The 26,871-nt window shown below is 38.3% G+C and overlaps 1 protein-coding gene across 1 annotated transcript in view; it reads right to left on the bottom strand.

Annotated features, from left to right (window-relative positions):
• Positions 1-26,871, bottom strand: part of LOC140845381 (uncharacterized) — a 75,701-nt gene that overhangs the window by 7,789 nt on the left and 41,041 nt on the right. The gene's annotated exons all lie outside the window — the stretch shown is intronic.

Below are 26,871 nucleotides of genomic sequence, written 5' to 3'. Positions count from 1 at the left end.
GCAGGTGCCGACAGGAGGGCCTTCTTGATCTCATCAAAGGCCTGTTGCTGTTGAGGTCCCCAAACAAACGGGGCTGCCCCTTTGGTCAGGGGGTACAGGGGGGCAGCTAAGGTGGCATATCCGGGTATCCATAATCTGCAGAACCCTGCTGTTCTCAGAAATTCGCGGACTTGGCGCGGAGTGGTAGGGACCGGGATCTGCGTCACAGTCTGCTTCCGGGCTTCAGTAAGCCACCTTTTCCCTTCTCTCAGGGAATACCCTAAATAAGTCACTTGTTGTTGGCAGATCTGTGCTTTTTTGGCAGATGCTCTATACCCCAGCCTAGCAAGTTCAGTCAAAAGGGCTTCAGTAGCCGCTTGGCAGACTTCCTGTGTAGGAGCAGCTATCAGTAAGTCATCAACATATTGTAACAAGGTTACCTGCGGGTTGGAGGCTCGGTAAAAGGCCAAGTCCTGGTGTAAAGCCTCGTCGAAGAGGGTAGGTGAGTTCTTGAATCCTTGTGGCAAGCGAGTCCAGGTCAATTGTCCAGTAGTTCCTGTGGAGGGGTCTTTCCACTCAAAGGCAAACAGCGGTTGACTACTCTGATGCAGGCGCAAACAAAAGAAGGCGTCTTTTAAATCTAAGACTGTGTACCAAGTGTTTTCTGGGGCCAGAGAGCTTAGCAGGTTGTAAGGATTCGGCACAGTGGGATGAATGTCCTGTGTTCTCTTATTAACTTCTCTTAAATCTTGCACTGGTCGATAATCTCCTGTCCCCGCCTTCTTTACGGGCAGCAAGGGAGTGTTCCATGGGGATTTACATTTTACTAATATCCCCTGCTCTATGAGCCTCTGGATATGGGGCCTAATCCCATCTCTGGCCTCTTTACTCATTGGATATTGTCTCACAGTTACTGGTGAGGCTGAGGCTTTCAATTCTATGACTACCGGGGGCTGGTTTACAGCAAGTCCCATACCTGCCGTTTCTGCCCAGGCCCCTGGAAACTGGTTGAGCCACCTCTGATTAACTCGGGAGGGTTCTGGTTCTTTAAAAAGGCGGTACTCGTCTTCTAACTTTATGGACAGGATGCTTAGGCCCAAGGGTCTCTTTTTGCTATCAGTCACTTGGGTATCTTCAGTCTGAAAGGATATTTGGGCCCCGACTTTGGTCAAGATGTCTCTTCCCAACAAGGGTGTAGGGCATTCTGGTATAACAAGGAATGAGTGGTTTACTTGTCCCACTCCTAAGTCCACTGTTCTTTGGGTAGTCCATGCATATTGTTTCTGACCCGTGGCCCCGAACACCCAAGACTTTTTACTAGAAAGGGGGCCTCTAGCTTGGGTCAGTACTGAATGTTGAGCACCGGTATCTACCAGAAACTCAACGGGTTGCCCCTCCACTTTCAGAGTTACCCTAGGCTCGGGGAGGGGCTCCGAGCCCCGTCTTCCCTAATCTTCATCTTCTAGCAGGGACAACACTTTCTTCGGAGGTCCCCGTGGTGGTTTCTTAGGGCATTCTTTCACCCAATGCCCCTTTTCCTTGCAGTACGCACACTGATCTTTATCTAAAGGAGGTCGGTTGCCCAGGGACCCTGCCTTACTAGTTTTACCACTAGAGGGCGGTCGTCCCTTACTTTCTACTATTGCGGCCAAGATCTTTGTTAAATTTCTCTCATGCTTTCTATCTCTCTTTTCTTCTTTACTTTCCCTCTCCTTCTCTTTCCTTAACTCTTTCTCTTCCTCAGTCTCTCTCTTATGATAAACTTTCTCTGCTTCTTTCACTAAATCTTTCAGCGACAAATCCTGTAAGCCTTCCAATCTCTGAAGTTTTTTCCTAATGTCGGGTGCCGATTGCCCGATAAAAGCAAGGGCCACTGAAGCACTATGCCCCTCAGAAGTGGGATCAAAGGGAGTATACCGCCTGAAGGCTTCTATCAGGCATTCTAAGAATACTGCAGGTGCTTCAGTGGCTCCCTGGCTGACCTCTCTTACCTTGGCCAAATTGGTGGGGTGTCTGGCGGCCCCACGGAGACCCGCCACCAGAGCCTGGCGATAGATGGTTAGTCGCTCCCTACCTTCTGGAGAATTAAAGTCCCAGTTGGGTCTAGTCAACGGGAACCCCCTCTCTATGTCATGAGGGAGTTGCGAAGGCCGTCCGTCGGTTCCAGGCACATTCTTCCGTGCCTCCAGGAGAATCCTCTCTCTCTCTTCCGTGGTGAAGAGCACCTGTAAAAGCTGCTGACAGTCATCCCAGGTGGGCTGGTGGGAAAACATCAGAGACTCTACTAAACCAGTTAGTTTCTGCGGTTCCTCTGAAAAGGGCGGGTGGTTAGCTTTCCAATTATACAAATCAGCAGAGGAGAAGGGCCAATATTGCAGAGGTTGGAAAGGCGGTTCCCCTTCTTCTCCAAGGATGGGAACTCCATAAGACCGGAGAGGAAAGATACCCGGTGGGTCCAAGATGGCCCCTCGGCGGCGCCGGGTGCCCTGGGCAGGTCCCGGAGCCGGCCCTACTGCCTCAGCACCAGGGACTGAGGGTGCCGGAGCTGGGGGTGCTGGGGGTGCTGGGGGTGCTGGGGCCGGGGGCACCTGGGGTGCCGTGGGGGCAGGAGGGTAAGGAGGGGGAGGGGGATCATCAATTATAAGCGAATCTTGAGTATCAGGGTAAACTTTGGTAGTTTCTTTTTCTTTTTTCTGAGGTTGAGTCTGGGCAGCTAAAACTCAAGGGCCCATTTTCTTTTGCACCCAGGGCTTTACCCAGGGTGGTGGGTTCTCCACCAACTCTTGCCAGACTACAATGTAGGGTTGCTGATCCAGGTGTCCTTGAGACGAATCCTGAAAAACAATAGCTTTTACTGCTAGTAAAGTGGGGAGATCAAAAGTCCCCTCCGAGGGCCACCCAACATTGAAGGTGGGCCATTCGGAGGAACAGAAAGTCTGCCATGGTCCCTTTTTCACTTCTACTGACAAGTTACGTGCCCTCGCTCTAACTTCCGTCCAATGATCTAGTGTCAGGCTAAGGGGGGTCGTCACTGTCTGTCCCATTGTCAGTATAACAATAATTAGACACGTAAAGGACACAAAAAACAAAGACACACACAGATTAGACACACAGCGGCCGCTTTTGGTTCTTTTCAGAGCCTCGAACAGAAACCGAAAGGAATCAGAGGGTTGAAATTCTCGGCGCCCAAAAATCAACCCTATCTCATCAGGTTCAGTTTGCCGGAAAAACAGACGGGAGGCTACCAGGCGTCCCTGGCCCCCCAACCTCCCTGAGGCGTCCCCCAGGGTTGCAGCCTGCGGTGCTCTAGTACGTCTACCGACCGCAGTCACAGCCCCTATACGGGATTGAGACGGCTGCCAGACAACGGGTACCCTTCAGAACTCTGACCAGTCTCACTGAAACAGAAAACAGAACACAAACAACAACTCAAGGCGCCACTAATCTTACCTCTTCCTCCAAGAGCGACTTCGGGAGTGAAGCGGGGTGGACAACCGATCCCGGACGAGCCCCCAAATGTTGGATTCCCCTGAGGAAGGCGCCGCCCCAAATCACTCACCAAAGACGTTTCTTGATGCAACAAGCAAGAGGAATTTATTCGGAAGCCAACTAGTTGGGGTCCAAGTCAGCCTGTCGCAGCAGGTCTCAACGAGGACCCCGAGCACACTAAGGCAGAAGGTTTTATAGTATTTTCAAAAGGGGTAAAATTTTCCATAATCACAATACAGAGTTTTTTCTATAGGCTCATAAATCTTTTGCTGGCGCCACATCCTGGGGTCTGATTAGATGAGATCACCTACGGAATGTCTAGGGTGGTTCTAGTAAGATAAGCTAGGCATATATGATTAACTGATTTACGGTTAGCTAACTAAAGGTCACTACAATTGACACAGAAAGGTCACTACAATTGACACAGGCTAACTAACTTGTTTTTCAAGATTCTAATGATTTTGCTTCTTCTGGGTTAGGGGGTGGTATTTAGGCCTTAAGATGGCTGTACTTATGCTAACTTTTGATTCTTCAGATCCTACAGTAATAGTAGTTACAACATTTATTTGTCCTATACTAGGGCCCTCTTTACAATAGTTTTTTCTTTACAACCACAAAATCATTATCATCCCCATCTTATACACAACAAAATATAAAGTAAGTAAAATAACTTATTCAATATTCTTAGCTAGTGAGTTTTAGGACAAGGGTTGCTCCAACTACTAAAAGCAGTAAAAGAATCAGATGTTGATTACGTGCAGATGACCTGTGGCATTCTTTATAGAATATTGCTTATGATTGTGGGATGAGGAAATATATTCATTTAATCCTTGAACAATATTTAGTGTGCACCTACTATGTTTCAGGCCCTATAGACATGACTGCAAGTGAGATGGGGAAAAGACAGAGGCAGCCCCTGTTTGGTTCAAATAGGATAAGGGGCCTTAAGAAAGAACAAAAGCAGGGAGCTTACCAACAGACACAATGAATATACCAGAACAGGATGCCTGCGGTGGGAACACCCTTGTTGTTTTTCTTTTTTTGCTAGCAGTAAGGGTCACATGAGCATGGCAAATTTGGAAATATAGACAACTTTCAATAAGATTGATCAAAACAAGGAACAGCATCCCAGTGGGAACCAATAGAAATTTGACAACTCATCTAAATCTAAGATATATACCCCTAGACACAGTCCAGACAGGCACTCTTGCCCTTCCCAGCATGCCTTGGGAGTTCTATACTATCACTTTTTCTAAATAAAAAGCCTTTTTTCCTGCTGGCCTACTTTGAGCATTTGTGAAGTTCATTTTTTGACACTATGAACAAGAACACTGGTATCCCATGCAAGACAGACTTAATATTCATGCTCACGAATTAAGTGCTAGAGGGAATATGTGAAGTGCTTCACTCGAGAGACAGTTTACAATTCTTAGAAGACGTTTTCTGCATTCCTTTATAGCAGTGGCTTGCAGATGTGCCAACAGCATTATTTTTACAGCTTGTTGTTGCTTAGTCATTTCTTTGACCTTTGGTGTTTTCTAACTTTTATTGTTTTGGTTTTGTTTTTTGATAGAACTTGATACTTTTAATGAGTTAACCCAGTCAAAGTAATTTTATTTTGATACAAGAAAATACTTTTCAAATAATTATTTATAAAAATAAATGTATGTTTTTGGTGTTGAAGAGTTTGGGGAAATGAAAAAATGTAGCACAAAATAGTCTGTAATTCCAATTTCAAGGTTTTTTCTTATAATCAAGATTTTTAAATTGTGAAACAGGGCAGAAGATTTCCTTAAGGTGTATATAATTGAAAGGAAGTGTAGAAACAAAAAGTCACCTCAAGTGTTTTCATTTGAAATGGAAATTATGACCAAGGATTTGTTCTTGTCTAATTTCTTATTTTATTAAATTCATTACATTAGTGAGCATTGTGTCCTTTTCCCCTGACATTCTACTGAGTGAAAAATGATTGAGCTCAGCTAATGATTTGATTATAGTATAGAATTGTACCTGATATGAAGACAAATGTTGGCACTAATACAGAATTTATGGATTTGTAGGCAGTAATTAATTTTTGGAAAGAAATCTCATCAAAATCATTAATTTATTATTATCAGAAGAACTGTGTGGCAGGTTTCATTACAGTGCAGTAGAAGATGCTGAGAGAAGAAATTTCTAGCCTGACCCTCATGAAATGTCCAAATCATTTTGAAAAGGAACAATTTTTATCTGTCTTGTCACAAAGATTTATACCACCACAGTTCTGTATAAAGAGAAACCCTGTGCCTGGAGAGAAAACAAACCTGCAAGTAAAATGTACATCAGTGTAAATGTGCCTCCATGTGCTCACTGGGGCCAGAGGTCTGGTTACCAAACCATTTTGTATTTGTGGCAAAAAACAAAAAAAGAAACTAATCTTTTAAACATTAAAAAAATTCTACAAAATTGCTTTAATGCAAAATTAATTTATATTATACTTCCCATATCTGTTGGCTTGAAAATAAGTTCTGCTTTTATTTTAAGTAAGATAACTCATAAGAAGAATGCTTCTATTCAACATCCAACATGCCAAGTAAAATATAATAACTTACAAGCAGTTTTCAAAATCTGGAATATTTTAAGTACAGTCCTATTCTTCCTTAAAGTGAAATGCTAAATTGAAATGTAGTTTTTCACCTGATCATTTTAGTAGTCAGTCCATTTGCTATATAATTTTAGTGATTTAGTGACACTCTTCTTAGCACATTAATTTTTTGTTCATGTATAGGGAAAGGCACAAATAAGCAGACAGCAGAAATAAAAAGATCATTCCTGAGTGACCTAAACTGAGGGTCCTGTGCTGTTATTTTAAAGAAATAACTAGTTACAGCGGACAGAAGCAAATGGTATGATTTCTCAGGGTAATTCATCTTGAAATGAAGTGCTTATGTAAATATAAGGTTTAAATCATACATGTAAAATCATGTGAATTATGTGCTCTGGTGAATAATTTAAAAAACAATGACTTCAGTATATTGAAAACTAAACTTTTCTGGTCTTAAGGAGTTAATTTGTTTTTTGAAAAGAAACAAAAGCAATTTACTCCTAGGGAGTAAATTATGCACGGGGAAAATTGGATTGAAAAATGAAAACTTGTAAATGAAAGCCAATCTTTAATGAATATTACCATAAAAATCTATAGAGTATACACAAGATAGCAATTCACAATTTAGTTGAATTATTTTGAAAGACAATCTTGATTATGGCCTAAATGGGAAATTATACATATACATTTCAGAACAATAATTTATTTTAAAAGACCTTCTTCATGACATGAGAAAAAATAAAATTAGAAGGTTTGAGGTTTACATTGAATATATACTTGGCTATTCCCCCCCGCCCCCCAGTTAATGACCTAATGTGATGAGCCTTAAAACTTTCTTCTTAAGAACAAATGTTGCCTGTGTTCATTGGGAATTTTTCTTCAGCTGTCAGTACCAAATGAAATGGATAGTAATGGAAGATGTGAACAGTTTTCCTTCTATAAGGAAGTATTTTATATATGAAGTGCTAATATTAGTGACAATAGCTTGCTTTAAATAAAAAATGAGGATCAGTGCCTACTTATCTAATGATCAGATAAACAAAGGATTTAGAAGAAAACAGGACAAGTATCATTTACTAAAATGACATCTCCACAGAATTTGTCCATGTCAAACATGGGTGCTTAATCAGGACTGACACATCCATGCTATGCCTTCTTACAAAGATAAACCACATATACATCTGACCACTATTTCAGGTCCTTCCCTGAGTGCCCTGATCTATCTTGAGTTGTTCCTGAGCTGTGGTCACTTCTAATCTGCTCTTCATCTCTTATTTATGGTTTAACTTCAGCCGATTAATTTTAGCATCTGTATTTGTTCTTTCTTCATTGATTCTTAGATCTCACTCAGGGACTTAGCCTAACATTCATACTGACTGTTGCTGTTCTCAACTTCACATTGAATTGGTTATGGACTCATGGTAGTTTTCCTCAACAGTCTTTTGATGAAACATTATGAATGGATTCCCCCCATATTTAATTAATACATCCATCACCTCACATATTTATCTTTTTTTTTTGGTGAGAACATTTAAGTTCTACTCTTGGCAAATTTCATATTATACAATACAGTGTTATCAACTGTAGTCACCATGTTCTACATTAGATCCTGCAATCCTATCCATCTTACAGCTGAAAGTCTATACTCTTTTATATTTCATAGCTTTGTGCTTTTGTATTTGTCTTCTCTACTATACCCTTCCTTATTTGTTTATGGCAAGTATAAATAAAGTTCTGAATATGAACACTAGCTGTGCACTGCCATAGGTAGGAAAATGTCATAGATGAGCTGAAACTTGAATGGCCCCCAAAGTATCAGTAGCATCATTGAAGACTATTAGAAAATAACAGGAGCCCAGGTTTTGCTTGATAGAGTATCCAACTATCCCAGTTCACATTGGACTGAGGACTTTACCATGACGCATCATTTTTAGTTCTAAAACTCTATAGTCCTGCACAAACGAGAAAGGTTAGTCACCTCGAGACGCAAGAGACTCTAGACAAAAACAAGTCTTTCTCTTATATGTCCCTAAAGTTTCCTGAATTTCTGCTCTAACCCTTACCATTCTCTATTGCAACCGTTTTATATTTGTGTCTGATTCCCACACTAGACTATGAGCATCTTTAGAGACCTGGTCTTACTCACCTTTGTGTTTTTAGCAACTATTTGGTTACCAGTCACATTTTTTCCCCCAGGAAATGTCTGATAACTATGAGTGGGGGAACTGATAAGTGAATGAATCAATGATTAATGATATAGAATGATTGGAAAGGCAGTACAGAACACATGCCCAAAGGTTTTAGACAAAGTAACAAAATGGATCAAGGAACTAAGACCTGGGACACAGATCTCAAAATCCAGGAAGGAACTTCTCAGATTGTGGGCAAACAGTAATTTAGGTCAACAGAAGTCTCTTGACCTCTAAAAATGTGAGGGGCATTAGTTTGAACTCTAGTTCCCACATTGCATGGAAATCTCTCTTCAACACCTTAGTAGATTCTGGGGGGTGGAGGATTTATGGGATGATGTTCACATCTGCCTTTGGGTTCTTAGTTCCTCAAGTACCACTGCATTAATACTAGCCAAAGACCGACGCAAAATCCGGTCCTGTCCAGAGATTTGCCCAAACAACCCACTGACTCAAGGCATCTGCTGGCTTGTAGAATCCTCTGAAAATTTGGAGTCAGGCAGAAGAAATGTTTATATCACAAAACTGTTAAAAAATAGCGACAACAAAACTTCTAAGTGAACATACGGCGCCTTTGTCTCTGTCCTAGAGCGCCCTCCAGCTACTTGTGAGGGGGAGTTCTCTGAGCCCCCTGGAGCTCCCTCATCTCACACAGACTTTGGGCACTTGTCTCTCTCCTTTTTCTTCTCTGTTCCTGTTTTTCTTCTCTTTCCACAGAAATAAGGACGTTTCTCTTTTTGTTTCCTACTGAGCAGTGCAGCCTTGGTTCTCTCGAACAGCTGAGTCCCCTCGGGCCCTTGCTGCTCCAAGTGGCTTATCAAGGTGTATCTCTATGAAAACAGTTCCCACCCTAAAGGGAAGTTCTGGCCAGTCTTTCTGATGATTAAATCTCTATCTCATTATCAAAGGTCAGAAATGGATTAATTACAATGACACAGATGATGAATCTCGGTGTCAGACAGAAGCTAATAATTTCTTGTTGCCTAATGATAGGCAGACAGCTCATGAGTGGAAATGGATTCTAATCTGTGGGTAGAGATCATTCTGATTCTAATCTGAGGATAGAGAACATGTGTAACCCTGGGGGGAAAATCCCAGGGCAAAATACCTTTGAAACCGAAATCAGTCAAAGGGAGAAATAAAGTGGAAGAAACCCATTTATTCCTTACCAACAGTCATCCACTTCTGCTCTCCCCTATGTCTCACAACCTGGTTGCAGAAGAAGAGACCCTACCCAACTTCTCTGGTCGATGATATGCCCTCTCGCCCTTGTAATTACCTGTTGATATGGAGATGTCGACCCCTTGGAAACAACTATTGATATGGATGGAGAAGTACTAAGGCCAGGAGAGAGATTCTGGGAATATTAAAATTTTACATGATTTATCTACAAATGTATCATTAGCACTTAGCCCAGTGCCTGGCACATGGTAAGTACTCACTAAGTGTTTTTGAATTTTGAAAGAATGAATGAGTTTGCAAGTCTGGTGACACAAAAATTTGATCTAATTAAGTCACTGAAATAAATGGTCAATTCTGGGAAAAGGAATCAGTTAACCTACTTAACAAAAGTGAATGGCTAGTTTATTAAATGCAATTTCTAGCAATCCTGAGACTTAGTACTGCAATTTCACAATTGTTTGAAAAATAGAAAAATAAAATTCTTGAATGATCCTTTTCATTTCACTGGAAAAAAATTTATATGTTAACTAAATTTTGCTTTAAAAAATTGGATAGGCAGAAATAAAATCAGATATAAGCATTTTTGACTTAAGTGTACTACAACACAAGGCATGTTATTGATTTGGGTTCAAAATTAATATTAAGGTATTACATAAATAAGTGTATATATTGGGAATCTATAATTAAATTATTGAAGTAAAGCAAACAGTCCCATAAAAGAATGTTTTATATTGTTAACACTATTTATTCAAAGTTATATAGAATGGTAAAGGTCTAATTTGTTTGAACAAACAATTCATAAATACAGCCAGTGATGTCAACATTACCAAAAATGTAGTAGTGATTTATTTCCATAACAGTATTAAAGAATATCTTCACTGATAATCACAGTAAATTTAATCATCAACATATATGAAATACAGTAACACCCCCCCTTTTTATCTGAGGGGAATATATTCCATGTTTCCCAGTAGATGCTTGAAACCATAGACAGTCTGAATCTTATATATACTATGCTTCCCCTGTACATACATACATACCTATGATAAAATTTAATTTATAAATTAGGCACAGTAAGAGACTACTAGCAATAACTACTAATAAAACAGAACAATTATAGTAATATACTTTAAAAATTTATGTTAATGTGTTTGCTCTCAAAATATTGTACTGTACTCATCCTTTTGGCGATGCTATGAGCCGATAAAGTGCAAACCTGATGAATGAACTGAGTTGAATGCCATAGATGTGAGGGAGTGTTAGGCCACTGCTGGCCTCTGACACCAGGAGGAGGAGCGTCTGCCTCCAGGGCATGGCTCACCACAGGGACTGAAACCCTGGAAGGTGAAAGTGTGGATATGAGGGAACTACTGTATGTAAAAACAACAACAACAAAAAAAACACACACAAGAATTTTAACTGCACAGTTACATTAAAAACAATACGTTAGCAGGAATGGTTTCAGGGGCTTTTGTCATTTTTAACTTCCTTTGTAGTTTTGTAACTTAAGCATACACAGACATTCAAAATATTTTTGGGAGCCCCGGAAACAATGTTTTGGTCTTTATTCAATTTCGATTATTCTTATGAATTATTTTTACACTTTTAAATTCAGAGTCAAAGAAACAGTTCTAATGACTTTTTAAAATTCTGTTGTTAACAGTCAGTTGTAGAGTATCATTAATGAAGTTCTGGTTTCTAATTTTCTAGACCACGTTTAATGATGGTTGGCAGGAACTTGAGAATGATCAAGAACCTAGATATTGTTTCAAATCTCTAAAAGTTAAATAATCATGAGATCATTTAAAGCCTATCAATGGGTTTGCTCTTAAAACAGTTCTTCTAAGTGTTTATTATTTTCTCCTTCCATTTTACAGTGCTCAGAAACGGGAAGGCAGATGCCTTTGCTCTGGCCTTCATTTTTCACTATCCCCCAAGTGTGACTCAGACATCAGCTATGTTAGCTAAAACATGAGCCAATTCTGTAATGTGAGTAGATTCAGATTGTTTAACAGATCCAATGACAAAAATTCCCATTTTACTATCTTTCTCAGGGATAGCAAGAGTTGCAAGCATTCCAATTTGAAAAAAAAAACAAAAAACTATGAGTAGGAAGAGAACTACTCCACACTGAAAACCTGATGTGAGGAAAAGGAAACAACTTTGATTTGTTAAATGAATCAGTTTTATAAATCTTTTGAATGACTGAAATCCAAATATATAACTAATATTCATTTTGATGTGTCATTTTTAAGACTTTAATTTTTAAAAATGGAAATGACTGCAAATATGGCACAAAATGGGTGCTTTAATTTTTTTCTTCTGAAAGTCTCCCCTACACTATGCTTTACCTCACATCAATTGTAGGTCCAAAGAGACTGTTGATTTACTTGTATTATTTATGACAACAAAGTCTGTTTCTGACTTCTTTTGGTGAAAAGGTGTCTGGGAAAATTTTTTATACAGTTCTTGAAATTGTTATATCACCCATGCCTTTTTTCCGTTATGAACACTTTAGTCACTGCTGAAGTTCAGTATTTTAAAAAGGGACAAGGCTGCCCTTAAACAAACAAAACACAATTTAATTAGAGGAATAAGGTATTTACTTGTTTGCTTTTCTCAGATAAAAAAGGATTATCCAGGGCCTGTGTATTGATCAGGCAAGTCGCCCTTGTTATACTATCAGGTGCCCTTGGGGAGTCACATTAAGTGGAAGGGAAAGCATGTGAAATGGCTTCCATTAAGTTGAAAGAGTTCATGCAAATTCCAAATGTACGTCCTAGAGTATAATTTATATGCATAAAAAATCCGTATCTTAAAGACCAAATGTATGTGTTATATCCCATTTTTTATCATTATTCATTATCATGGATTTTAAAAAATGAAACATTTTTAATGTTTTAGGTATTTAATTTTCCCAGAAGCAAAATTATTTGTTTATGTATATTTTTTTATTAAGGTATGATTGATATACACTCTTATGAAGGTTTCACATGAAAAACCAATGTGATTACTGCATTTACCCACAGTATCAAGTCCCCACCCATACCCAAATGCAGTCACAGTCCATCAGTGCAACAAGATGCTGCAGATCCACTATGTGCCTTCTCTGTGCTACACTGTTCTCCCCGTGATCCCCCACACCATGTGTACTAAACATACCTCACAATCCCCTTCTCCCTCCCTCTCCACCCGCCCTCCCACACCCCTCCCCTTTGGTAACCACTAGTTCATTCTTGGAGTGTCTGAGTCTGCTGCTATTTTGTTCCTTCAGTTTTGCTTCATTGTTATACTCCACAAATGACGGAAAACATTTGGCACTTGTCTTTCCTGCCTCGCTTATTTCACTGAGCGTAATGTCCTCCAGCTCCATCCATGTTGTTGCAAATGGTAGAATTTGTTTCATTTTTATGGCCGAATAGTATTCCATTGTGTATATGTACCACTTCTTCTTTATCCATTCATCTACTGAGAATATCTACTGAAATAAATGGTCAATTCTGGGAAAAGGAATCAGTTAACCTACTTAACAAAAGTGAATGGCTAGTTTATTAAATGCAATTTCTAGCAATCCTGAGACTTAGTACTGCAATTTCACAATTGTTTGAAAAATAGAAAAACTTGCAGGTTAGGTTGCTTCCATATCTTGGTTATTATAACAAATGCTGCAATAAATATAAGGGTGCATATGTCTTTTTGAATTTAAGAAGTTGTATTCTTTGGGTAAATTCCAATGAGTGGGATTCCCGGGTCAAATGGTATTTCTATATTTAGTTTTTTGAGGAACCTCCATATTGCTTTCCACAATGGTTGAACTAGCTTACATTCCCACCAGCAGTGTAGGAGGGTTTCCTTTTCTTTGCATCCTCATCAGCATTTGTTGTTCTTAGTCTTTTTGATGCTGGCCATCCTTACTGGTGTGAGGTCATACATCCTTGTGGTTTTTAATTTGCATTTCCCTTATGATTACTGACAATGAGCATCTTTTCATGTGTCTGTTGGCCATCTGAATTTCTTCTTTGGAGAACTGTCTTTTCATATCCTCTGCCCTTTTTTCATCAGGTTATTTGCTTTTTGGATGTTGAGGTGCGGAAGTTCTTTGTATATTTTGGATGTTAACCCCTTGTCAGAAATGTCATTTACAAATATATTCTCCCATACTGTAGGATACCTTTTTGTTCTGTTGATGGTGTCCTTTGCTGTACAGATACTTTTTACTTTGATGTAGTCCAAAGAGTTCATTTTTGCTTTTGTTTCCTTTGCTTGAGGAGATGGGTTCAGGAAGAAGTTGCTCATGCTTATATTCAGGAGATGTTTGCCCAAGTTGTCTTCTATGAGTTTTATGGTTTCATGACTTACATTTGAGTCTTTAGACCATTTCGAGTTTACTTTTGTCTATGGGGTTAAGCAATAATCCAGTTTCATTCTCTTGCATGCAGCTGTCCCGTTTTGCCAACACCAGCTGTTGAAGGGGCTGTCATTTCCCCATTGTATATCCATGGCTCCTTAATGGTATGTTAATTGACCATATATGGTTGGATTTATATCAGGGCTCTCTAGTCTGTTGCATTGGTCTCAGGATCTGTTCTTGTTCCAGTACCAATTTGCCTTGATTACTGTGGCTTTGTAGTAGAGCTTGAAGTTGGGGAGTGTACTGCCCCCGTTCTCAGAATTGCTTTGACTATTTGAGGTCTTTAGTTGTTCCATGTGAATTTTAGAATGATTTTCTCTAGTTCATTGAAGAATGCTGTTGGTATTTTGATAGGAATTGCATTGAATCTATAGATTGCTTTAAGCAGGATGGCCATTTTGACAATATTAATTCTTCCTATCCATGAGCAAGGATGTGTTTCCATTTATTGGTATCTTTAATTTCTCTTAAGAGTGTATTAAAGTTTTCAGGGTATAGGTCTTCCACTTCCTTGGTTAGGTTTATTTCTAGGTATTTTACTCTTTTTGATGCAATTGTGAATGGAATTGTTTTCCTGATTTCTCTCTCTGCTAGTTAATCGTTAGTGTAGAGGAATGCCAAAGATTTCTATATATTAATTTTGTATCCTGCAACTTTGCTGAATTTAGATATTATATCTCATAGTTTTGGAATGGATTCTTTTGGGTTTTTATGTACAATATCATGTCATCTGCAAACAGTGACAGTTTAACTTCTTCCTTGCCAATCTGGATGCCTTTTATTTTTTTGTGTTGTCTGATTGCCATGGCTATGACCTCCAGTACTATGTTGAATAGAAGTGGGAAAAGTGGGCATCCTTGTCTCGTTCCTGATCTTAAAGGAAAAGCTTCCAGCTTCTTGCTGTTAAGTATGATATTGGCTGTGGGTTTGTCATATATGGCCTTTATTGTGTTGAGGTATTTGCCCTTTATTCTCATTTTGTTGAGAGTTTTTATTATGAATGGATGTTGAATTTTGTCAAATGCTTTTTCAGCATCTATGGAGATGATCATGTGGTTTTTGTCCTTCTTTTTGTTGATGTGAGGGATGATGTTGACGGATCATCGAATGTTGTACCATCCTTCCATCCCTGGAATAAATCCTACCTGATCATAATGGATGATCTTTTTGATGTATTTTTGAATTCAGTTTGCTAATATTTTGTTGAGTATTTTGGCATCTATGTTCATCAGGGTTATTGGTCTGTAATGTTCTTTTTTTGTGGTGTGTTTTCCTGATTTTGGTATTAGAGTGATGCTGGCCTCATAGAATGAGTTTGTAAGTATTCCCTCTTCTTTTACTCTGTGGAAAACTTTAAGGAGGATGGGTATTAGGTCTTCACTAAATGTTTGATAAAATTTAGCAGTGAAGCCATCCTGTCCAGGAGTTTTGTTCTTAGGTAGGTTTTCGATTACCAGTTCAATTTCGTTACTGGTGATTGGTCTGTGCAGATTTTCTGTTTCTTCCTTGGTCAGCCTTGGTAGGTTGTATTTTTCTAGAAAGTTGTCCATTTCTTCTAGGTTATCCAGTCTATTAGCATATAATTTTTCATAGTATTCTGTAATAATTCTTTGTATTTCTGTGCTGTCTGTAGTGATTCTTCTTTTCTCATTTCTAATTCTGTTTGAAAAAAAGAGATTTTTTTCTTGATAAGTCTCTTTTTTTCTTGATAAGTCTGGCTAGGAGTTTATCTATTTTTTTATTTTCTCGAAGAACCAGCTCTTGCTTTCATTGATTCTTTCTATTCTTTTATTCTTCTCTATTTTATTTATTTCTACTCCAATCTTAATTATGTCCCCCCTTCCACTGACTTTGGGCCACTGACTTTATTGTTCTTTTTCTAGTTTCGTTAATTGTGAGTTTAGACTTCTTATATGGGATTGTTCGTCTTTCCTGAGGTAGGCCTGTATTACAATATATTTTCCTCTTACCATGGCCTTGGCTGCATCCCACAGATTTTTGCAGTGTTGAATCATTGTTGTCATTTGTCTCCATATATTGCTTGATCTCTGTTTTTATTTGGTCATTGATACATTGTTTATTTAGGAGCATGTTGTGATGCCTCCATGTGTTTGTGGAATTTTTCATTTTCTCTGTGTAATTTATTTCTAGTTTCTACCTTTGTGGTCTGAGAAACTGGTTGGTACAATTTCAATCTTTTTGAGTTTACTGAGTCTCTTTTTGTGGCCTATGGCCTAGTATATGATCTATTCTTGAAAATGTTCCATGTGCACTTGAGAAGAATGTGTATTCTGCTGTGTTTGGGTGTAGAATTCTGCAGATGCCTTTTAAGTCCATCTGTTCAAATGTGTTCTTCAGTGCCTCTGTCTCCTCACTTATTTTCTGTCTGGTTGATCTGTCCTTTGGAGTGAGTGGAGTGTTGAAGTCTCTGAGAATGATTGCATTGGATTCTATTTCCCCTTTTAATTCAGTTAGTATTTCACGTTTGTAAGTGCTCCTGTGTTGGGAACATAGATATTTATAATGGTTATATCTTTTTGTTGGATTGACCCCTTTATCATTATGTAATGTCCTTCTTTGTCTCTTGTGACTTTCTATGTTTTGACGTCTATTTTGTCTGATACAAGTACTGCAACTCCTGCTTTTTCTATTAGTTGCATGAAATAATTTTTCAATCCCTTCACTTCTAGTCTATGTATGTCTTTGGGTTTAAAGTGAGTCTCCTGTAGGCTGCACATAGATGGAAGAAGACTTTTATCCATTCAGTGACTCTATGTCTTTTGATTGGTGCATTCAGTCCATTTACATTCAAGGGTATGTACTTACTCGCATTGCAGACTTTAGATTTGTGGTTACCAAAGTTTCAAGGTTAACTCCCGTTTCTATCTAAGAGTATAAGTTAACTCACTTAATATGCTATTACATACACAATCTAAAGATTCTTTGCTTTTTCTCCTTTTTCTTCCTCTTTTATTCTTTATATATTAGTTATCATATTCTGTACTGTTTGTTTATCCCTTGATTGACTTTGGGGATAGTTAATTTAATTTTGCATTTGCTTAGTAATTAGCTGTTCTACTTTCTTTACTGTGGTTTTATTTCCTTTGGTGATAGCTATTAAACCTTAGGGACCCTTCCATCTATAGCAGTCCCTCCAAAAATACACTGTAGAGATAGTTTGTGGGAGGTAAATTCTCTCAGCTTTTGCTTATCTGGAAATTGTTTAATCCCTACTTCAAATCTGAATGATAATCTTGCTGCCTAAAGTAATTGTGGTTCCACACCCTTCTTCTTCATTGCATTAAATACATCATGCCACTCACTTCTGGCCTGTAAGGTTTCTGGCGAGAAATCTGATGTTAGCCTGATGGGCTTTCTTTTGTTTGTGATTTTATTTCTCTCTCTAGCTGCTTTTAATAGTCTGTCTTTAACTTTGATCTTTGCCATTTTAATTACTATATGTCTTGGTGTTGTTCTCCTTGCATCCCTTGTGTTGGGAGATCTGTGCACCTCCATGGCCTGAGAGACTATCTCCTTCCCCAGATTGGGGAAGTTCTCAGCAATTACTTCTTCTAGACACTTTCTATCCCTTTCTCTCTCTCTTTTTCTTCTGGTATCCCTATAATGTGAATGTTGTTCCATTTGGATTGGTCACACCATTCTCTCAATATTCTTTCATTCTTAGAGTTCCTTTTTTCTCTCTGCACTTCAGCTTCTTTGTATTCCTTTTCCCTTCTGTTTCATTTTTGTCTCCTCCACCGTATCCAATCTGCTTTTAATAACCTCCATCGTGCTCTTCAATGATTTGATCTCCAACTGGAATTCACTCCTGAGTTCTTGAATATCTTTCTGTACCTCCATGAGCATGTTAATGATTTTTATTTTGAACTCCCTTTCAGAAAGAGTCATGAGGTCCATGTCATTTAAATCTTTCTCAGGAGTTGTATTAATAATTTTACTTTGGTTCAGGTTCCTTTGGTATTTCATATTTGTATATGGCACCCTCTAGTGTCCAGAAGCTCTAATTTCTGGAGCTGCTCAGCCCCTGAAGCAATGTCCACAGTCGCAGGAGAGTGTTATTGGTGCCTTAAGGGAGGAAAGAGCTGTTCCCAGCCTCCTGGCTGCTATGCCTGCCTCCACTGCCTGAACCAGTGTGCTGAGAACACAGGTATAAGCTTTTTTCCCAGAGAAGCCAGATATGGATCCCTGCTTTCCACAAGCAGTTGAATTCCCAGTCTCCCCAGGAACTCCGCCTGTCCCAGCTTTCCAACCCCGTAATCACTAGAGTATGATGAAACCACCATGAAATGTAGGTTTGTGCTCCCAGAGCAGATCTCCAGAGCTAGGTATTCAGCAGTCTCAAGCTTCCACTCCCTCCTGACTCAGTTTCTCTTCCTGGGGAAGGGCTTGGGTCCCACCTGGCCACAGCTTTGGTATGTTACTCTGTTCCATGAAGTCTGCTCTTTTCTCCAGGAGTATGCAGTCTGGCTCAGTCCTCTTTCCTGTTGCTCTCTCAGGGTTAGTTGTATTAATCATATTTTCATATTATATGTGGTTTTAGGAAGAAGACTCTGTCTTACCTCTCATGCCACCATCTTTAATCCTTTCAGAAGCATATTTTAAAAAATTATCCTGACTACTTTTCTTAGTCAAATGATTTCAAGTTTTTTTAAATAACTGACCTGAAAAAATTTCAAGTTGGTACTCAAATTTTACCTCTGTTATCTGGTATAAATCCCTCAACTTTACTAAAGCCAATTTACCTAAATTAGTCTTCTGTACTGATAGTCTTGAATATGTGTGGAGTAGAGCAACTAAAATACCTCTGTTTTTGTTTCTATAAGAATTTATTGAAGTCACTTATTAGTTCTGAGTATCTTTCTTCTTTAAACTGTGAGATACATTTTGCTACATTTTAAAATTCAGAGTATCTGTTACATTTTTTTTAATTTATTTATTTTGTTGTCATTAATCTGCAATTACATGAAGAATATTATGTTTACTAAAGTCCCCCCTTCACCAAATCCCCCCGACATACCTCGTTACAGTACTGTCCATCAGCATAGTAAGATGCTGTAGAATCACTACTTGTCTTCTCTGTGTTGCACAGCCCTCCTAATCCCACCCCCAACATTATACATGCTAATCATAATGCCCCCTTTCGTTTTCCCCACCCTTACCCCTCCCTTCCCTCCCTTTCTCCCCAGTCCCTTTCCCTTTGGTAACTGTTAGTCCATTCTTAGGTTCTATGATTCTGTTGCTGTTTTGTTCCTTCAGTCTTTCTTTGTTCCTATAGTCTTTGGGTTTGAAGTGAGTCGCTTGTAAGCAGCATAGAGATGGGTCTTGCTTTTTTATCCATTCTATTATTCTGTGTCTTTCGATTGGTGCATTCAGTCCATTTACATTTGGGGTGGTTATTGAAAGATATGTACTTAATGCCATTGCAGGCTTTAGATTCATGGTTGCCAAAGGTTCAAGGTTAGCTTCTTTAGTATCTTACTGTCTAACTTAACTCACTTATTGAGCCATTTTAAACACTGTCTGGTCATTCTTTATTTTTATTCCCTCTTATTCCTCCTCCTCCATTCTTTATATTTTGGTTGTTTTATTCTGTGCTCTTTTGTGTTTCCTTTAACTGCTTTTGTGGGTAGTTGATTTTATTATTTGCCTTTAGTTAGTACTTGGTTGGTCTGCTTTCTTTGCTGTGATTTTATTTTCTCTGGTGACATCTATTTAGTCTTAGGAGTGCTCCCATCTAGAGCAGTCCCTCTAAAATACCCTGTAGAGGTGATTAGTGGGAGGCAAATTCCCTCAACTTTTGCTGGTCTTGGAATTGTTTAATCCCTCCTTCATATTTAAATGATAGTCATGCTGGATACAGTATTCTTGGTTCAAGACCCTTCTGTTTCATTACATAAAATATATCATGCCATTCTCTTCTGGCCTATAATGTTTCTGTTGAGAAGTCTTATGATAGCCTTATGGGTTTTCCTTTGTAGGTGACCTTTATCCTCTCTCTAGCTGCCTTTAAAACTCTGTCCTTGTCTTTGACCTTTGCCATTTTAATTATTATGTGTCTTGGTGTTGTCCTTCTTGGGTCCTTTCTGTTGGGAGTTCTGTACACTTCCATGGTCTGATCGATTATTTCCTCCTCCAGTTTGGGGAAGTTTTCAGCAATTATTTCTTCAAATACACTTTCTATCCCTTTCTCTCTCTCTTCTTCTTCTGGTACCCCTATAATGCGGATATTGTTCCTTTTGGATTGGTCAGACAGTTCTCTTAATATTGTTTCATTCCTGGAGATCCTTTTATCTCTCTCTGCATCAGCTTCTATGTGTTCCTGTTCTCTAGTTTCTATTCCATCAATGGCCTCTTGCATCTTATCCATTCTGCTTATAAATCGTTCCAGAGTTTGTTTCACTTCTGTAATCTCTCTCCAGATGTCTGTAATCTCCCTCTAGACTTCATCCCTTTGCTCTTGCATATTTCCCTACAACTCCATCAGCATGGTTATGAGCTTTATTTTTAATTCTTTTTCAGGAAGACTGGTTAGGTCTATCTCCTCAGGGTTTGCCTCTGTGATATTGGTCTGTATCAATTTCTTCTGCCTTTTCATTGCGATAGCTATATTTGTGGGGAGCTGGCATGTGTGTTGGGTAAAAGAAAGTCCCTTCTTGCCAGTTTGTGGCCTTCCTCTCCTGGGAGAACAGTGGCCTCTAGTGGCTTGTGCTGGGCAGTTGCATGCAGATGGGGCTTCTGATCTTGCCCGGACGCTATGGAGTTCATTTAGCTCTGCAATTGCTGTGGACTTGGCCTGCCTCAGGCTGCTTCTCCAATATGGCGGAGCCGCGTTGGAGGGGGAACAGGCAGGAGGCTGCTTATCCCAAGGAAGGGCCTCCGAGCTACACTGTGAGGGTTCATGTGCCCAGAGTTCCCCAGGACTCCTTGTTGCTGAGCTAGGTGTCCCGGGGCACTTTCGTCCAGCTGTGGGGTCCCTGTCCCTTTAAGACTTTCAAAAAGCACTCGCTTTTCTTTGTCCCTGGGGTGCCAGCTGTGGGCACCCACTCACAGGTCTTACTGTTCTGTTTCCCTAGTTTCCAGCACCCTATGCACTGTGTGTCTGCACTGTGGTGCGGATGGCTGGGGCTGGGTGTTCAGCAGTCCTGGGCTTCCTCTCCCTCACCTCTCCGACTCCTCTCCTCCTGCCGGGAGCTGGGGTGAGGGGCGCTCGGGTCTTGCCGGGCCATGGCTTGTATCTTACCCCCTTAGCGAGGCACTGGGTTCTCGCAGGTGTGGATGTAGTCTGGCTGTTCTCCTATGTCTTCTGGTCTCTCTTTTAGGGAGAGTTGTATTTGTTGTATTTTCAAAAATGTATGTGGTTTTGGGAGGAGATTTCTGCTGCTCTACTCATGCCACCATCTTGGTTCTCTCTGTGTGTTACATTTAATAATATAACACACAGAGAGAACCAATTTAATAATAGAAATTTCATGATTGTTTTGCTTTCAAGGAATACTTATTGAATTGCTTATGGATCAGGCTGTTATTCAAACTGTTATTTCCTTGCACTGCAAGTACTGGTTGATGTATCCTTCTAATGAAGTGATACAATATAGTAAAATATAAAATAGAATGTAATTTCCTTATTTTCTTTAAATTGAAAGTTGAAATGTACTCCTTCCCTGTGTGTATACATATACCAAAAAAAACTATGCCACCTCTGCATTTATTTGCCTAATATCTATTGAGGGTTAACTATGCCCCTGCTCTAGGAATTAAAGGATAGTTGTCTCAACAATTTGAGAAAATTACTTTGTCTGTGATCATTCTTAAAATTTCAGATAATCACCCTATGATGTCATTGCAAATGAGTTATATATTATCTATTAACCCTATGCTTCACAGATATTTAAATAGCAAATGTAAGCTAGTAACATAAATGCTCAAAGTCCATCCACAGTGTGTTCTGTTACTAGTATTTGCAGCAAACATGCAAGAGGATATCAACAACTTTCCACAGTGGCATTTGGGGAGAAAAAATATGAAAGTTTTATCAAGGAAAGTAAACCGTAAAATGAATTGCCTATTCTTTTGCAGCACAAAATATGGAGTATCCACATATGTATTTCTTTTTTTCCTTTTCACATTTTCTGTCACTAATGAAATATACTGGGCTTGGATAAATTATTTGACTTCTTAGAATTTTTTAAATGTATATTAACCCTGTGAAATTAATTCTTTCTTCTTGACTTTTCATTAGAACTTGGCAAACTTTGGATACAGAAGGTTTGTCTTCTTTCCTGAGGAAATAGTTTTTAAGAAGGATGAATCAGAACAATTGTAGATAAAATACTTTTCATGCTAGGAAATCCAACATCATAAAAAGTTAAATCACAATGTAAGTTATTAGTTACTGTAAGTGTCAGTTACTACCCTCCAGACAGCAGTCCCTCTATTGAAAAGAATATGGCTCTATGTATACCTAATCTGCTTTGCAATATCATACCCATCTTACAGAAGTTAGAACTCAAGTGAAAAGAAAATACTTCAAAAACTGAATTGTATGGAAAGTACTCAAGTATATGTATATGTCTCTGCATGTTTGTGCTATATATAGTTTCTCTTTTATATTGGGTTGTAACCTCTCAGAGAATTCTGAATACATATAGCTCTCAACAGGGAGAGGAATAGGAGACAAAGATAGAAGTCTAAAACAGTAAACATGCACATAAATATCAAAGGTAAGCCATTGAAGACCCAACACATTTTTATGAAAGTATATGCCATGATTAAATATGGATTTCAGTTTAATTCAAAACAGTTAATTTATATACAGGTATTTTGAATTTCTATGAATGTGTGTGTTGGGTATATGAAAGAGAGGGATCCAATTTACTTAATCTTGCTAAGAGATTAATTTACATTTTCTGTGTTTTTTCAGTCAACATAAAAAACAGTGGAACTGAACTGATCTTAAACTAATTCATGACTTTAAATGTTACTATTATCATAACAAATAAGTCTAATTAAATGTATCTAGTAATATATATAAAAATCAAAGTGTACACTCTTGAAAAATAATGTACTAGATTTTAGTGTTCACTGGACTTATTTAAAGTTTTTATAGTGGAACACACACACACACACACACACACACACACACACACAAACATACACACACATGCTCTTGAATATTGAGGCTAACCTCCCCAAAATCAGAATCATTTTCAACCCAAATATACTCAAGTATTAACATCTTTCTTTTTATATTTCTAAATAGCTATGAATAGTGTAGAATTATAAGACCAATTTTATGCCAAGATTCGATTTCATAGTGTCAAATGCCCCAGAAGTGTTTTAGACATTCATTCCCTGAGAAAGACATACTGTCTATCCTCACCAAGGCAACAGGTCCATGGTTAAATATTAGTCTCAGACAAAATACTAAGCACAGTATTTTTCAGACAGCTATAAAATACTTGATTTTCTCACAAGGAATCATTGTGATGTTTAAGAATCCTTCTATTCAATGTCATTGAATTGTCCATATTACAGCCATATTATTGCACAGTTTATGCTGGAATTTTATGCTAGAACCAACTCTCACTTTCTTCTTGTGTCCTTAGTAGATACAAAATTTCTGATACTTGCTAAACTATTAACAAATTTATTGAATGAATGAATGTACACATGAACAAATAACTAAGTTACAGTGTTTTGTTTATAGACCTTCACTGGCCAATATATATATATATATATATATATATATATATATATTTAAGGGTATTAGCATAGTTTTATTTTTAAATTTTTCCAGTTTTATTGAGAAATAATTGACATAACCACTGTATAAGTTTAAGGTAAGCAGTATGATGGTTTGATACATATATTGTGAAATGATTATTGTAGTAGGTTTTGTTAACACCCTTCATCTTATATTATGCATTATATTTCTCCTTGTGAAGGAACTCTTTGGATTTACCATCTAAACAACTTCCTGTTTATCACACAACAGTAGTAACTATAAATAGTTATAAATTATATCCCTTTATACATATATATGTATATGTACTACACATTACTTCACTAGTACTTATTTGTCTTCTAACTGGAAATTTGTACCTCTGACCCCTTCTTCCTATTCCCTCTCCCACCACCCTAATCTCTGGTAACCAGAAAAGTCTGATCTCTTTTCCTATGAGTTTGTTCAGTTGTTTTTGTTTGTTTGTTTGTTTTTTAAGATTGTACATTTAAGTGTACAGTGCTGCTCTTTCTCTATGGGCTATTATAAATAACACTGCTGTGAACATGAGGGTAAAGATATCTTTTCAATTTAATGTTTTCATTTCCTTTGTATAAATACCCAGACGTGGACTTGCTGGATCATACGTAGTTCTATTTAATATTTTGAGGATCCTTCATACTGTTTTCTATAGTGACTATAGCAATTTACAGTCTTACAAACAGCATAGAAGGGTTCTCTTTTTCTTCACATCCATGCCAGCCTTAATTATCTCTTGTATTTTCAATGATATTTTTGGTAATATTTAAGTATAAAAATGAATAATTCAAATTGAGTTTTCCCACTATTTCCATTGCATTGATTTCTCTCATAATATATTCAATATAATATAGCAGAATACTGAAGCCATGCTTTTCATGTGTAAGATAAACCTGCTCTGTGTGTTTCCTGCTCCCAAACCTGTAAACTTCCCTATCTGGGCTATGCTGGTTTCCCTCTATTTTTTCTCTTTATTTTTTGTCATGTCTTCCTATTGTTGCATTTCATTTCACCCTCCCAGCTCCAAAGGGACCTTGGTCCACCAGCAATTCTGCTTCCTATGCTATGATCACACTTTATCCCTCATTTATCTAAGGAATTTTTCAGTATCAAGTGTCTTCTAGCTTGAAACAGGAAATACAGAGTGGTTTACACTTGCTGCCCACCCTTCCTTCACTGCTATTCATGCCTTCCTCATGATCCCACTTCAGCTGCTCATACAGTTTCATTACCAGCTCCTTTACTGTACATTTTCCAGTTTTCATCTAATTTGACTTCTCAGCATTGACAGGATGAGTTTCCTTGTTGGAAACTCACTTTCAGAAAAACCATTCTATTTTCTAATTTGCTAGGTACTGCTTCTCAGGTTTGCAATCATATTTTTTCAAGATTTAAATACCACTCCTCCACTTCTCCCAGAGTACAGTCATGGGTCTTCATAAATACAGATGTGGGTCTTTATTCCGTATCCTGCAATCCCTATGAATTCATCCAATCTGACAGCTTCCGCCATCACTGAAAACAATGAGGATAACCAAAAAACGATCTGGATCTCAAGGAGAGGATCCCTCCCCAGGGCATTAGGGGCAATCCGGGTCCGGCAGTCCCAGAAGTATCTGGTGGCTGAGCCTGTCAGCTTCTAGGAAGTAGCTGGTATAGTTCTGATTCTAACTGACCTGTTTTAACTCTTCATGTTTTTGGCAATTTTTCCCTATTTAATTATGTCATTTAAAGTAAAAATAAAACTCAATGTAAATTGTTAAGCCTATGAATATTATGATTTTTAATTCATTTTATAAATAATAGGAAAATTTAAGGATTGAATTGACTGAACATGAGCATAGATTATAATACATAATGTTGCATTTATATCATTTTATTGTTTTCAAAGGAATACTCATATATAAATTTAAAGAATACTCATTTAGTTAATGAATCTCACAAACCACCACATAACCTATTATTATTATTTATTTATTATAGAAAACTTTGGCTTCTAGAGGTTTGTTGGCTTGCCAAAGATCACACCAGTAAATGACAGATAAAGGACTTGAAATATTTAGTAAAAATTACATATCTTTGCGTAAATACCACATAGTCTTTAATTGTTATTGATCACAAATTAAATCTGGCACCGCACCTAAGAATTTTCCTCAAAAATGCTACAAAGAAGGACATATTGTTTCTTATTCTTTGCTACTTATCCACTTTTTTGATAGAATAATTTAGTTCTGAGGCATAAGGCAAAGTATGTTAAAAACCACATATCAGCTGCAACTTGAGTTTTATAATTTGCATATAATCAACAGTTAGTTGTTATATGTATCCTTTCTTTTGCATGAGATTTACAATAAATGCAAGCTGGACAATCTGTATGTAAAATTGGAAAATAGATCTCTTTTTTCTTAAAGGATTGAAAAGGTACGTCACCAAGGTCAGAGAAACAGACTCTGCCTGGTATGTTTGCCGCTCTGCTCTCTCGTATGTCAACGGCCTTTGCCATTTACCCTAAGGCCTTTGCTGATCTTGCCACTCATTCCACATGTTTCAACAAAGCATACGGTTTTGCCAGTGCCCTGCCACCAATAGGGAAAGATAACCTCTGAATGAAGCGGAAGCCAAGACCCCATAACTCCCTAAGAGTTGATCTGGGACCAGACTCCTGGCTACCAGTGAGAGGGCAGTCACATTCCTCTCTGGCGCCTGCTGAAACACATTTCAGGAATGGTAACAGGCTTATTTCAGGGTCATAAAACTATCCGTCTGGGATCAGCAGCCTGCTCTAAGAGGAGGTAGATGCCAAATTCCAGCTATCACAACTTGCTTCTGTGAGAACCTCTGGCTCTGTCAGTCAGAGACTTGGAAGATGAACTTAGTTAAGACGATGCTCCACAATTCTCTTAAAAGACAGAACAAACCTAAACCGCAAATCTCCCTTTGAAAAACCTGGTCATTCCTTCCTGGTTTGGAATACTGGGTCGACATGAGGTTATCTGTAGGTTGGGTGTGAGCCCCCAAACAAAATATTTAGCCAACTGTATGACTACTTTGTGGTTTCAGGCTTTTATTTCAAAATCTTTGCAGTCCATTAATCACTACCATGAAAGAGTCTTCATCAAGAGTGCATGCACAGTTCACTTATTAGGTTACAGAATCAGTATTGGTATTTTCATAGCACAAGGAGAAAAGCATAACTGACAAGTTGAATCATACACATGCCTAGTATTTGGGACCTCTAAGCAAACATTGTTCTCTG

The sequence above is a fragment of the Manis javanica genome, chromosome 13 (assembly GCF_040802235.1).
Source record: "Manis javanica isolate MJ-LG chromosome 13, MJ_LKY, whole genome shotgun sequence".
NCBI lineage: Eukaryota > Metazoa > Chordata > Mammalia > Pholidota > Manidae > Manis > Manis javanica.
The sequence above is the reverse complement of the archived record's forward strand: the minus strand, read 5'-3'. Positions and strand labels throughout refer to the sequence as shown.